The sequence below is a fragment of the Eptatretus burgeri genome, chromosome 9 (genome assembly GCF_056783735.1).
Source record: "Eptatretus burgeri isolate ZD-2024b chromosome 9, Ebu_testis_v1, whole genome shotgun sequence".
NCBI classification, from domain to species: Eukaryota; Metazoa; Chordata; class Myxini; order Myxiniformes; family Myxinidae; genus Eptatretus; species Eptatretus burgeri.
Genome location: NC_140969.1, coordinates 41,685,933 through 41,697,069, shown reverse-complemented (window position 1 = coordinate 41,697,069; position 11,137 = coordinate 41,685,933). Strand labels below are relative to the sequence as shown.

Here is an 11,137-nt window from a genome sequence, read left to right as displayed (position 1 = left end):
TCTGTCTAGGACTTGAACTTGGGTGCACTGCATCATGAGCAGTTCAGATGGCCAACTCTACTATAAACAATATTTAGTTGATTTTTATGCCTCCGCTGCCAAAGGTACCAGAGGCATTATGTTTTCAAGTTGTTCATCCATTCTGTGCATGATTTCCTTTTGGATACAAAATCAAGGGTTAGCGGTTTGCTCGTGGACCGTGTGCACCCTGTAGCCACTTGGGGGTGGAGGAAAAGAAAGCATGGAGAGGGCAGATGGTGTGCCCCACGGAACAGTCCAAGCGACGGTGAGGAATCTTAATTATCCACCTCCTAAAGGCCTCAGGCATACACGGTCAAAGACATAGCTCACCACAGGACAAGCAGAATCGCTCGGCCAAACCCGATCATGTTGCTTTGCAGGAGGATGTCCAGCTCTGTGTGCAAGCCTCGAAGGCTGCAAGGAGGGGGAAGGACATGGCCGTTTGGGGGGGGGGAGTGTTGAAGCCGGCAGGACGAGGAGAGCCTTAGCTCCACGCGCGGCTCGCCAGAGTGCAGCCTTCCATGCAGCACATTCAGGGAACTCCTCGACCAAGCCGAGTCATGGTTCCTTCATACTCGGGCTTTCCTGCGACCTCTTTTCCTGCCTAAACTTGGGGGTTATGGCTTACTGCTGCGCAAAGTAAAAGGGTACATTTACACAAAATAGAGTACTAAAACATCAAATGAGAGCTTGCAGGAATGAGGAATTTTAGAAACACACACACACACACACACACACACACACACACACACACACACACACACACACACACACACACACACACACACACACACACACACACACACACACACTTGTGTGGGTCTGACATTTCCAATGATAGGAATTAGCGACGCATGACTAAAACGACATTTAATTGCAGTACTTTGTGCTTATACGAAACGCTCAATATGGGAATAACTATGCTATGTTTAGCATTTATTCACCCTGAGGAACAATTTCCACAATATATTTGGGGTGGGTGGGATTATACATTTTATAAAGGAAAAAGGGGCATCCAACCAAAAAAGTAACAAGATCTAACCTGATCGAGTATTAAACAAGCAAGAGTAGATCTGGTCTCAGCGATGTTTCACCCGCTTCCCAGTGAGCTTTCTTAGGTCAATAGACCCCAAGCCTCGGCATGTGTCTGCTTTTATTCCTGAGTTTCCAGTCACGTGCTGGTGCGAGAGATCAATTCAAGAGTTTTTATTTTGCCAAATTTTAGGCAACAAGCTCCATCTTGCATAATCGATGGTCTGCTCTCCTCTTTTTTATTACTTATGATCTGGTAAATTGTATGTATGGTGGTGAGTGGATGTGTGTGCTCATTGTTGATTTTTGCTTTTGGTTGTTTGTTTGTTTCCGGGGCACGAAGATGGTTGGATTCGCATCTGGTTTAGACATGTTGATGTGTGGGTTGCGTGATTGGTGGAGATTCTTTTGGGTGTTGTACATGTGTGGGCATGGTATGGAGGATCGAGCGTCGTTGATTTGCTCACCTTGTCCAGTTGTTTACCCCATCCAGTTTTTGCCATTTATATCAGAGGTGTGTATTATGTGGGTATGTCCAAGGTCTCCCCAGTTCGATCACCCTCTCGACTCTTGACGTGCCATGCCTCCAGAATCAGTCTGTGTCATTTGTTGGATGTCACGTCCCAGACACAGGCTCCATCAAAGTCAAATTCGTGGCCAGACTATAGGCAACAATGCGCTATGGCTGACTGTCACTTTTCCAAGTCTAACTACTCCATCTTGTTCATCTCATGTTTCTTTTAAATTCCTTCCAGTTTTACCAATGTAGAATTGGTCACATTCTCTGCATGATGAATGGTAAACTACTCCCGATTTGTCTCCCGTTGATATCCCTTCCTTCAGCTTTGAAATGACATTTACAGATGGTGTGTAGAGACTTGTATGCTGCACCAATCCTTGTGATGCATCCTATTTCGCCAACCCTTTTGGAAAGCTCTGGGTAGTACGGCAGCACATGTCTGGCTCCTTCCGTTCTGCCCATTTTGCCCACTGTTCGGAATGCCATCTCCCGGCATGGACTCAGGGACCTCGCACAAGCCATCGCGTGAGAGAAAATTTCCACACTTCTGTTCTGTCATTCCCTATTTGGCTGAGCTATCTGTCACGTGAATGAGTTATCGTAGATGCGTGGGGATTATTGTATGGTGGATAAAACAATTACCGCAATGCGTGTTTTTCTCTCTTCCCTCGTTCTCCTGACCCTTTAATTAGTAATTGAAACCAGTTCTCACCATTTGTGAGTTATTTGTACGCAGTTCGTTTATTTGGCATGATAACTCCACAGCGCATTAAACGCACGACCTTTGGGCATTTGGTGCCAACCTCATTAGGAGGCCATCTTAAAGCTACAGACAGTTCACCTGGGGTTCATTCGCTTGGCCCATCTTATTCGACAGAAGCCCAGCTCTAGAAACATATCCTCATTAGAGTTTTCTATAAACAGGTGAAAACCAAAGGTAAGACTGTTTGGGCTTTCCTTGTGGACAACATAGTTTCTTTCAACAGTCCATCACTAAATTGGGGGATTGTGTGGGTGGCAGATTTGATAGGATAACCACGTGGTGGTCCATTATAACATTGACGTCAGGATTGGGATCAGGAAGCTGGTCTGAATCCAGTGACCATAACAATATGTATATGCACAGTACAAGGTTCCAGCTGGTGTGCTCCAAGTGTTAGAATGGCCACCCCTGTAGAGTCCAGACATGAGTCCCATCAAGGCCATGTGGGATTACCTGAAAATGGAGAACAACAAGAGGAACTCAACCGACCTTATAGAACTGTGGCATGTACGATGGGATATTTGGCATAATATTCTGGTCAGAGTGCTTCAGTCGTATACAGGAAGCATGGGTAAAAGAGAGATGGCACTCAAGAAGGAAAAGGGAAGACATGCAGTTCCTCCACCATAACATTGTCATCAGGATTGGGTGTCAAAGTACATCGTCATCCTTCTTGGGTTAAAGTATTGACTGATGTAATAAAACATTTGCACATTGTACATGCTTGGGAGCCTCGTTGGGATGCATTTCTGTCTGCGCTTTCACTGATGAGTTGCCAACAAGCAAGGAAACTGGTCGGGTATTTGAGGGTATGTGTGGCATTGGGATTCTCATGTGTGTGTGCGATTTGTGAATGTCTTTACAGTTGTGGAGGAACTCTGGGAAGGGTTTGAAACAGGAAAGGGCTTACCTTGGTCGGTAGACACCTTGGTAGGTGGATGCACTCATATGGAGGTGGAAACTTTGAGACATGGGAGGGCTCCATTCCACTTTCTGAAACCCCTATATGTAGGTAACAACGAACAACACACACACACACACACACACACACACACACACACACACACACACACACACACACACACACACACACACACACACACACACACACACACACACACACTCAGGTCAGGTCGATACTTTGAGACCTGGGATATATAGAGATATCAACCAATAACCAATTAAACACACCGGTGTGCCAAATGCCATTGTGGTAATCCAGTTTATATACATACACGGAAGTGCAAATGAACACACACATCAAGTAAAAAAAACGACAAACACAAAGATTTACTTTGAAACAGCGTTCTTTGAAAGAGGATTTAAAGTGGGTAATTAGCAAAATTAAATTAAAAAATGGACCAAGCCACAGAACACAAAATGTCGATCTCTACTTTCTCCTTCACAGCTAGAACAAGCATGGCGAACACCTGGTCGGATGGACCTTATTGTGTTGTTAGCTCGCCTGTTCAAAGAACAGAGAGCTATAGCGATACCCCCGGCGTGAGCGTGAGCGTGAGCGTGAAAATGTTAAAGTTTTTGGTGCGAGTTATTTAGAAGCTTGCTATTCATTTAATATGTGTACTAGGATGCTGATATTTGGCATGGAGATTCCTTTGGGGTATACTATTGGTGAAGTGAAGTTGAAATTAAAAAATAATTTCAAATTTAAAATTTTTTTGACCTGTTTTGAACTTAACTTTTTTGTAGCACATCAACGTTAAAGTTTTTGGTGCAAGTTATTTAGAAGCTTGCCATTCATTTAATATGTGTACTAGGATGCTGATATTTGGCATGGAGGTTCCTTTGGGGGTATATTATTGATGTAGTGAAGTTGAAATTAAAAAATAATTTTAAATTTTTTTAATTTTTGACCTGTTTTGAACTTAACTTTTTTGTAGCACATCAACGTTAAAGTTTTTTCCTTTCTCATGTTTTTATCTCCCGAAGCCTGGTGTTGGCTTAGTGGTTAGGGTGGCTGGCGGCTTGGGATCCCAGGGTCCTGAGTTCAAGTCCCGTTGGCTGCTGAATTAACACCAGGGGGTTGACTCAGCCTGTCATCCTTCCGAGGTCGGCGAAATGAGTGCCAGTGTACTGGTCCCGGTGTATGCCCCGGTTAGAATAGGTGTACCATATCCCTGTGTGTCGTAAGAGGCGACCAGGGTTGGCGTCAGGAAGGGCATCCGGCCATAAAACATTGCCTCAAGAAAAAGCCAAACCCCTGCACAGCAGGGAAAAATGGCTGTAAAAACGGTCATTTATTTTATTATTATGTTTTTATCTCCCAAACTATTTTTTACTGATTACAATATACAAATACATATATTGCTTTACAATTATTTGGATCAGACTTCACTGCAATGCTTTATAAAAATTTTTATTAGACCAGTCTTTTAAAAACGATAAATGTATAAACAGGCGAGCATTGGGTGGCTTTGACACCAACTCTCTGGTTTTTAATATGTATCGATGTCGAAGTGAGAGGTGGATTACAAATGAAGATCGAACAAAGCGATCCTTGCACATTTTCAGTGGATGAGACACCTCCCAAGGCACCCACCACAGGGCACCGCAGGACTCAACAAAGGTGGAAACGTATGTCTAATCGATGTGAGATTGAAAGCACAGTTACTTTTTCCCGAAACAAACAACTAAGCAGCTTGGAGAGCGCTCTACAAGTGCCGTAAGCATTCATGCAAGCACTTCAAAGAAACGGTCTATATGAAACGGCTCCCTTGGCATGCAATTGGCAATCACCAAACCGTCATATTAAGCATTCACCAACCGGAGACGCCCGAATGTCACATATATCCGAATTGGACAAAATAACACTTTTTGTCGGAGTCAGAACTGCTTGTAAGTTTGATTCTGGAGCTTAAATTTTGTAATTCTTTTTAGTTTAAGAGATACATGTGGCGAACGCAAAAGCAGAAATGAAATAATACAACGAACGCTGACGTCTCCAGGCGTTTATAAGCATTGCAAAATACCCAGCGATTCGTAGCTCGATGAACAGCTTGTTCCAAGTTGTGGCCTTTTCCAAGGTAAGGTTATCATTATCAAATTATCTTCTTCACAATAGCAAATCATCTTCAAAAGGGGTGTTTTAATTAACCCAAACACACAATTTTCACTTTTGCACTTCCTTGGAGTTTTCTTTGTATGCATGCAAAGTTTCACGTTGCTCGGTTTTTATAGTTTTGGAGTTATGGAGGAGATCACACACACACACACACACACACACACACACACACACACACACACACACACACACACACACACACACACACACACACACACACACACACACACGCATAGTTGCGGTTCTGTAAAACCACATGCCTCCAAAGCAGTGGCACACAACATACAGCGATCCCAAGGCAGTTACTTCAATAGTATGTGTATTAGTTAGTCCTTTCCAATTGTCTAGTGGGTAAAAGGGAAGGATGCATTGCGTGGGACTCCTTCATTTAGAGTTCGTTAATCTTCAATCTTTGCATTCTTTCACCCCGCCTTGTGTGGGTGGGATTCCTTCAGTTAGAGTTATTTCGACCATTTTCATCTTCAACCCTTGCAGTTGCAGTCTTCCACTCTTTTGCTCCACGCCTTTCTCTCACATGAAACGCGCAAGCACACACGCAAATCAGTAAAGACTAATAGTAACCAATTAAGCATGCCGCGAGCGCTTCATTTGCATTTGCGTGCCAATTCTCCATTCAAAATTGCATGCCGATTCTCAACCGCCATTTCACCTCAGACCTTTATTCCACTCACCAAGTTATACCACTTCAAACGACTACTAAAAATCCCCGCAACAACCCACGCTTACATATGCAACCATTGTTCACAATCTCGTCCCAAGGAACTTCAACCACTTCCCCACAACGTCACGTTACAATCCAACCTGATTACAAATGCCACAATGTGCTCCTGCTACTCTACAACCACCTCAACTTCCACATACTCATTCTACACTCACCACAGCCTTGATGGATGCTGAGGAGACAAAGGTCTGGTTATTTTGGGGCATAACTCAAAGTTTAAGTTTTGCTAATACCACCCTCTGTCGTCCACAGTGTACGCTGGAGCTTGTTTAAGGACCTACGGGTAGCGCAGGGATTTCCCTGAAATCTTACGTTTGAATGAAGGCCAGCGCATGTTCAGGTCTAGAGAGCGCCTCCATAAACGACAGCCCCATGTCAAGGTCGGAGCTGTTACACGTGGCCCTGTAAGTGAGCGAATGAGTCGTTTTTCGCCTTTGGGATATGGCCGGGTGTGGCTATGACCGCTATGGAACAATCGGGAAGCTCAATTTCGTGAAGAGCCTCTTTTGATCTGATGTTTGGCTCTTCCCCTCATCCAGGGCTCATAAAATAAATTAACCCAGCTCATTTCAGAGCAGAGAATATCGCCAGGCAGCAGCAGTATCACCAGGCAATTTGGACGTAAAAGAGCAATCAACAGGAGCAAGCCCGACCAACTGTTTTTTTTTTTTTTTTTTTTTCAGCGAAAAACTGAAGAGCGATCTCAACAGTTAACCGAAATGATGTACACCTCACATTCTTCCTCTTACACGATGTCACACCCCACATCGCATTACACTTGCGCCTCTCAAACACGCACCCTAGACAACCTCAGTATTTCTCCCTCCTCCCCTTTCATAAGCATTCTGGGTGTTGCAGATCTGCTGGCCGCACCAGGTATTGAAAGGTCATTAATCCTCTACTGTTTCTATCTCTCTGAGCTTTCTCTAATTTTCCTTGGGGTTTTTTTGTGTGTGTTTGTGATGGCGCCCGTCGTAGCATAAGTTAAGACTGTACAATAATTTTCGGGATATCTCTGTACTGTCTTCTTTTGTAAATATTGTTTACCTTTTGCTGCACCCCTCAAATTCCTTGCTTTCCCTGCTATACATTTGCAATAAATCCTATAACTTTGCCACGTAACGTTCCTCACTCCTTGTTCAAATAAATGTGTTTGTTAGAAATTTCCCAGCTCGTTTTTGTCTTTTGTGCCATCGGTCCAGCATGGCCCGCACCCTAGCTTAGCTTCCGCTCACAACACATCATTAATATGACGTTCGGTGAGTGCTAATCACGTGCCAAACTAGCCGTTTCTTATGAACCGTTTTGTTTGAGTGCTTAAGCCATTGGCGCACGCTCTCCAAGCCGCTTGGTTGTTCATTTTAGTCAAAGTACCCATGCTTTCAATCGATTAGACTATGTTTCCACCCGTGTTAGGCCCTGCAGTGCCCTGCGGTGGGTGTCTTGGGAGGTGTGTCATCAGCTGAAAATGTGCAATTTTATTTTTACAGCACATCGTTTTGTTTTTTACCTTTTTGTGCGATCTCCTTTTAATATAATCCACCCCTCACTTTGACATCAATACATATATAACAAATAAAAACAATAAGGCCCATCCGACTACGTGTTTGCCATGAAGGCATAGAAGGCATGTTTGCTCGCTGTGAAGGCATAGAGCATAGATCGGCATTTTGTGTTCTGTAGCTTGATATATTTTTGAATTCAATTTTGCTAATTTCCCACTTGAATTCCTCTTTCAAAGATCTCTGTTTTAAGGTAAATCTTTGCATTTGTTGTTTTTATGTACTTTATGTGTGTGTACATTTGCATGTGTATGTATGTATATAAACTGTATTTCCACAACAGGCCTTGGCACAGGTGTGTGTGTGTGTGTGTGTGTGTGTGTGTGTGTGTGTGTGTGTGTGTGTGTGTGTGTGTGTGTGTGTGTGTGTGTGTGTGTGTATGTGTGTATGTGTGTGTGTGTCGTCCATTGGAATCTACATATGGGGTTTCAGAATGTGGAATGGAGTCCTCCCAGGGTGGGCTCAAAGTATCCACCTTCATTCTGGTAAGGCGTCATGATTCATGGACCAAGCTGTGAAGTTTTCTGTTCTCAAAGTTTTGTGCCGAGGGCTTTCTTCAGGATCCTCAGTGAGCCCAGGACAGCTTCCAACTGTAGTTTGTTTGTCGTAATATCCCCAGAGATGGTTTATAGTATCTCTGTGAGGTTCTTCATCATCATTCCCGGTGCTCCAACTATCACTGGTCCAACTTTGGCATTCTTCATCTTCCAGGATATTCTTACTTCCTTCTTGAGGTCTTGGTTTTTGGTCAGTTTATTGATGTCTGCATCATATAGTCCAAAATCACTAGTATCAACACCGCAATTAGCAATGCCCTCTTCTCTTTTTTGTACATAAGTGTGATATCTGGTTGCAATGCCTTGTTTTCAATGTTCATGCTCCATGGGATCATTAGGTCGAAAGTGAGCAGTACTTCCATGTTTTCAGTGATTGCTTTTGGTTCATGTTCCCACAAGTTTTCTGGAACTGGAATATCAAAGTTTTTGCAGATGTGCCGGTGTATTACTTTACAAGCTCTGTTGTATCTTCATGTGTACAGCTGTTCTGATATGTTTTTTTAATGTTCAGTCATTAAGCATCACATATCATTATCTTTGCTCATGCCACCTTCACCACTCACCTGTCTTTTTTTTTCCTTCTCTCCCCCACCTCTCTCTCTCTCTTACTCTGTCCACCTCCTCGCACCCCTCCTTCCTGCAGTGTATTGCAATGTTTGGTGAGGTGTCGCTCTCCCCACCTACCTCCCCCTTTCTCACTCTCTCATCTACCTTCTTCATTCTCCCTGCCTCTTCTCTCTCTTCTGCTGCTACACATGGCAAAAAAAAAAAGAAACCGAAAGAAGGAAGAAAAATTATTTTGAAAATCGTCATTATGCAAACATAAAAGCCTTCTATTTCATTGTTACTCTCCCACATGTTGAAAAATTATTTCCGCAGGAACACAATGTTCAGATTGTGAGGGAACAATGGATGAATAGCCATTGTAGTGGCAAAAAGAGACAGCAGATCAGCAGGCTTTTAGTAGGTCGGTGAAAAGGATTTTGCATTTGGAAGTATCGATGTATAGAGTAAGCAAACGAGGAGATTTTCCACCCCTTCTCCTCCCCGCTCCCCCTTCCCCATCCACATGATTTTTTTTTATTCTCTCCCATTACTCCTATCACCTCTCAAATGTGTCTGTTCATTTGAAAATCCTTCCACACTCACTTAACCTTCTATTGTTCTTTCTTGTCTTCCATTTACCATTTTCAAATTTACAGACAAAGCACTGAATATTTTAAACATGGAATTATAACACAAGCAATCTCCCATTCCCTTGCATTGTGTATGTGATAAATAAATTCTTCAGAATGGATGGTCCCTTTAATCACATTAAAATATCATGCAGACAAGATTATTGAAAGAGGAGGTGAAATAACAATGCACGGAGACTGGAACAAGGAATTAAAAAGAATGATATAAAGAGATTAATATTTTACTGGAGCAGTCATTTTGAAGGGTTTTTAGATCCTCGTGGAGGATTTCTAAGTCTTACTCACGTTGTTGTTCTTGTGGACTTTTTTGTTTCACACCCTACAGTTTTCATCGAAACTTCCTGAAACTTGGCGTATATATGTAAAAATACCCTGCGCAGACAGTAACCATCTCCGATTTTGAAAATTCCTCATAGGAAAAAAGTTATGATGTCAAAATATCTCCGCTAATGGAAATCGCCTAAAAAATTATCTCCGAAACTAGGCAAGCTTTTTGAATTCTGTTTGCGCGAATCGAACAGGGCATTAGCAGAAATGAATTACCGCACATATGATACATCACTATGGCGTCATATAAATTTTTATGACGTCATTCCTATTTTTTGACATTTTTTTGTTTTTTGTTTCATTTGTTTCACAGCCTACAGTTTTCATCGAAACTTCCTGAAACTTGTCATATAAATGTACAAATATCCTGCGCAGACAGTAACCATCTCCGATTTTGAAAATTCCTCCTAGAAAAAAAGTTTTGATGTCAAAATATCTCCGCTAATGGAAATCGCCTAAAAAATTATCTCAAACTAGGCAAGCTTTTTGAATTCTGTTTGCGGGAATCGAACAGGGCATGAGCAGAGATGAATTACCGCACATATGATGCATCACTATGATGTCATATCAATTTTTATAATGTCATTCCTATTTTTTGACATTTTTTGTTTCACAACTCAGAGTTTTCATCGGATCTTCGTGAAACTTGCCATGTATATGCAGAAAGCCCACGCGCAGGCAGTAACCATCTCCGATTTTGATAATTCTTCCGAGAAAAAAGTTGACGTCATAATATCGCCGCTAATGGAAATCGCCTATACCATTATCTCCATAACTAGGCAAGCTGTTTGAATTTTGTTTTCGGGAATCATGCCGGGCATTAGCACAGATAATTTATCGCAAACCTGATACATCACAATGACGTCATATTCGTTTTTATGACGTCATCATTAAGAGGACGAGGATGTTAGCTCATTCGAGCTTGTTCAGACAATTTCTGATCAATATTCTAAATTTCCTGCAAAACTAGACTACATCATATCCAGAAAGATTTGAGAAAGAAGATGCAAACATGATCTCCAAAATTTTCAAATAATATACTATATATATACATTATTGTTGCGGACCTGGCATTATGGGGGAACCGTAAGGGAGGGGCTGTCTCGGGTTCCTCTCTGGACTCACCGGGAATCGCAGGTTGTCGCACACGAATAACTTCCTGTCGCGGCAGGTCATGAATCGACCGCGAACACCAATAACTTGACCATATGACTTAGGGTCCTCCGTTTAAAAACTGTTTACCTTCGGACACGTGAGCTCCTTGTCGAGGAATCACGACTTCAGTATGCACTTGTGTTATTTAGGTCACTTACCAGATCAGGTGCAGCTGAGCGG

General features: G+C 42.5%; 1 protein-coding gene across 5 annotated transcripts in view; it reads left to right on the top strand.

The window, feature by feature from the left end:
• Window positions 1–11,137, top strand: part of LOC147020008 (estrogen receptor beta-like) — a 295,296-nt gene that overhangs the window by 61,588 nt on the left and 222,571 nt on the right. The window contains exon 1 of one of the 5 annotated variants that reach the window (XM_085894934.1): window positions 6,147–6,564. The exons of the other annotated variants lie outside the window; for them this stretch is intronic. The gene's annotated coding sequence lies outside the window, so the exon portion shown is untranslated. Of the gene's footprint in view, window positions 1–6,146; window positions 6,565–11,137 lie in introns of those variants that run through there. 5 annotated transcript variants of the gene reach the window in all.